At 38.8% G+C, this 3966-nt stretch overlaps 1 protein-coding gene across 2 annotated transcripts in view; it reads left to right on the forward strand.

The window, feature by feature from the left end:
• Positions 1-444: 444 nt before the first annotated feature.
• CNOT6 (CCR4-NOT transcription complex subunit 6) overlaps positions 445-3966 on the forward strand; it is a 29157-nt gene continuing 25635 nt past the window's right edge. The window contains exon 1 of one of the 2 annotated variants that reach the window (XM_008628896.2): positions 445-822. The gene's annotated coding sequence lies outside the window, so the exon portion shown is untranslated. The remainder of the gene's footprint in view (positions 823-3966) is intronic. The other variant, XM_008628895.2, reaches the window with a different exon arrangement.

The following is a 3966-nucleotide window of genomic DNA, read 5'->3' on the forward strand; positions in this document are numbered from 1 at the left end:
AGGTTGGACTCGATGATCTTAGAGGTCTTCTCCAACATGATTCTGTGCTACTTTGTGTAGTATAAGAAGTGTATTCAAAACAAATGCAGTAAGCTAAAGGTTTTGTTGGGTTTTTTTGTTTTGGTTTATTTTTTTGTTTTGGGGGTTTTTTTTGTTTGTTTTTTAATACAGCCATCTGTATTTCCACAAACGCATAGAAAATTGTATCACCGAAAATAGAACTTCATGGATGGGTATTTGCTTTGTAACTAGAATTGCAGATTGCCTGTTTTTTCATTTGATTTCTGGGGCTTATTTTTATAATCTAGATTTCACCACAGTGGGTAACTCATTCAAAATCCAAGGGATTAAGAAATACCTGTGGTATTTGTCTGGCTTAAATACAAAGATGTGCAAGTGTTGACTGGTAATTGTATTGTATCTCGCATTTTTTTTTTTATTCTAGAGCAGGTCTCGTAATTGGGAATTTATCAACATTTCCACTGGGGTAATTTTACAGGATTATCCGCCCTCTGTTCTTCCTGCTGGTTCATCTGGACTCTCTGGAGTTTGCTGCTAGCAATGGAGCCTTCTGTGGGGGTTTATTCATGCTATTACTGAAATGGAGCCCTTCGCATTTGGATTAACTATTTGTTCGCTTTTCACCTGAATTACTTGGATCAGCCCATGTTTAAAAAGGATCCTGCCATGCATCTCTTTTCTGTTTGCATTCTGAAGTTGAACTCTGAATACAGTCTCATGTTCAGGCTGTTTACTGTGCTTGAATTGTAGAGGAAGAACTGAAATATAAAGATAGATGAAACTGTAATACTGCATGGGCAGGTAAATACATTTGACATTTTATACATGAAGACCTGAAAACATGTTATGAAGGGTCACAAATTGAATGAGCGTGGTACCTTTTTAAGATAGGGCTGTACCCTATTAGGTACAGATATTAGGAAGACATTCTTTTAACCAAGTGCAATGTTCGTGATGGAAACCACTGTCCTTAAAATGGTTCCAAGACTGAGCAAACTAAAAATTCTTAAATTCCCTACATATGAACAAAAGAAGTTATATTTGAAAACATGGCTGTATAAATAAAAATGTTTCTGTTACTCTGTCACCAAAATCTTTAATATTAATGTTTGTAGTGCAGTGTGCCATGCTGTTTGGCTCACCACCATGCCCAAGAGTCCATGTGGTGAACCAGGATTCTTCCATCCAGTTGTGGAGTCCCTGTTGCAGAGGCCCTGGTTCTGTTTGCTAACAGACTGTTGAGTTTTAAATTATTACCTGTTTTTGTCCTGTCCTTTTGGCTGTACGCTTGTGTATGTGCAGTCTGACCATTATATCCCAGTCTCAAATGGGGCCACTTTAGGCAAAGATTCTACACAGAATCTTTAGGAATGAGGATGGCTTTCAGTCTTCAGAATTGAAGGGATGTACAAGAATTGACACTTATTTCTATAGGGGTTTTATTGTCAGGAAATTACGTGTAGTATTGAAATGTTATAGTTGTGTATGGTGAGCTTTAAAAAGCTATCAGTGACCTTAAAACACCACAAGAATATTCTCAACAGACCCAGCCACCAGATTTTAGTTCTAGTGGCATGAGGTAGAGGTTGACCCATGCCCAGTTACATACAAAGTATCTGAGGTTTTTAATCCATATACTGAGGTTTTACACTACTTCCCATGTCAAAATACTGACATTACTGATTCCAGTTTAAATTTATCCTTCTCCATGGTGTAATTTTGAAAGCTTTATGCATAAATTGCTCAAACTGAGTCACTGCAGGGTTTCATCTGTTTTGTTTCTTCTAAAGTGTTGGTGCTTCACGCTTGGAAGTGTGATTATTGTACAATACCCTGCAAGATTATTAGCATTGTGTTAAGTGATGTAATTTATGTTCTTACATTGAAATTGGGTTGTACAAGTCCACTCAACAAGGGAATCTTGGCATAAGCTTGGGGACCTGCACTCACAATTTCTACATGGAGCAATTTCTGCAGCTGAAGTCTTTAAGAGTTTACAAATGCTTAGGCAGGTCCCAAAGAAAAAGCTGTTTAAATGCTTAACATGTTCTTTTAGCTACTAATTGCACTTCCAAGATGGTGCTTGTTTAAAAAAAAAAAAGATTGGCAACAACTCAGTTTTTCCTTTTGTAAGACTACAACATGAATCCTTTTGTTAATGCCTTGGAGGCCTTTTTTTCTAGTGTATGAATCAAAGAGGGACTAGGAGCAGTAAATGTATACAGTTGTTTATTTCAGAACTAAAATACTTGCTGTTAAGATTCCAATTTATGCTACAGTGGAGATCTGCAGGAAGAGATTGATTTGACTTTAGATTTTTTTAGACTGGAAATGCTGTTAGTTGTTTTATGGAGGCTGCCAACTCGACATTGTGATCACAGCCTGGGTATTTGGATGGCTCTCTTGTGCATCTTAGTTCATGTTCCTGGTGTGCAGCCTTTACTCTGCAAGTGAAGGGGCTCCCTACTTGAAGACCTTCCTAAAGTTTTTTTCCATTTTATAATACCGGTGTCTCCAAAGCATCCTTTGCTTAACAAGGCAGCAGTTTCAGTTGAAAGACTGGGGTTTTCTAGAACATGCTGAAGCAATTTGAGTGACAGCTCCTGTCATGAGGGTCCAGCATCTTGCCATGGTTAGGAGACCAGGAATATACAATAATGTCATATCCTGCATGTTACAAATAATATGTGCAGCTTTATTGCTTGAGCTATTTTGGAGTATATTGATGGGTGAGATGTGAATCCTGCACATTGATCGGACTTAAATGCTGCTCCACAAAAGTATCTCTCTGCATAGATCAGTTTGCAGAGTCAGGGATCAGAAAAAAACTTGCTTCAGAGGCAGATCTGTCATGTGATTTTTGCAACAAAGGCCACGTTTAGCCAACACCTACAAAGACTGAAGGCTTGAAACTAAACTAAAACACCACCAGGATTGGCTGTGCACCATCTGATGTGTATCACCTGTCAGAGGAAGGAAATGGCATCATAATGGCTGAAAATAAAAACTACTGAAGGTATTTTATGCTGCACTCTGACCACTAGTACTTTTAAATACTGTTTTAAAGAAGTTTTAACAGTTACTCACCCAACAGAGGAGCTTTGTCTGACAAAGCAAAGGTCCTGGGAACTAAGGAATTTCAGTGCTGCCTCAATCACAGTTCATCTGCAGAGTACTTTCAGGAATGAGAGCTTTTAGGAACAAGCAGTAAGTGTGAAGAATAATTAAAACTAGTAAGGAATCATGTTTTGATGAGAAACATGATGAAAGAGTCACCTCTGGAGATTTGCAATGATCAGTCATGGGGTAGATGCTTTCTGTATAGGGAGTAGTGGACTAGGTCACCTCATGGTTTCTTCTGATTTAGTAGGTCAGGACTTCTCTCCAGTGGCAGAATTTGGAAAGCTGCTACTTGGGTTGCTCATTAAATCCACATAATCCGTGTCAGTACAACGGTTGTCAGAGTAATGCTCAAAACCAACCAGTGACGTGGCTGAGTGGTGATACTTTGTTATTAAAAAAACCCAACCCCCCACAACCTCTAAACCCCACTTTCTTAGCTGAGTATCGTTGTTGGTTTTCAATATTGTCTCACAAACAGCTGCATCAACACAACAGAGAGGTGATGCAGTGGGACATGGGGACAGGAAAGAAGTCTTGAGTTGGCTTTGCTGTGCAAGAGTGTGGTTGTGGAAAAACATTTGCAGGCTTGTTGGTTAAATTTGAAGCAAAACCAATCTGTGAATAATTTGCTTGCTGTCAGGATGTGGCTATATGGGTAAAGCATCAGCTGTATGTTGAGTTCTGTAACATCCTGACCTTCAGTTAGTTTAGCAACACTAATACTAACAAGCATTTAGGTATCTAGAAATTGTGTTTGGGGAAGGCAGAGATTTTTGGATTTAGATACTGACACCTCTTGTCAAGCTCCAGTTCTGTAGCAGG

Source organism: Corvus brachyrhynchos, unplaced genomic scaffold (genome assembly GCF_000691975.1).
Source record: "Corvus brachyrhynchos isolate BGI_N302 unplaced genomic scaffold, ASM69197v1 scaffold21, whole genome shotgun sequence".
NCBI lineage: Eukaryota > Metazoa > Chordata > Aves > Passeriformes > Corvidae > Corvus > Corvus brachyrhynchos.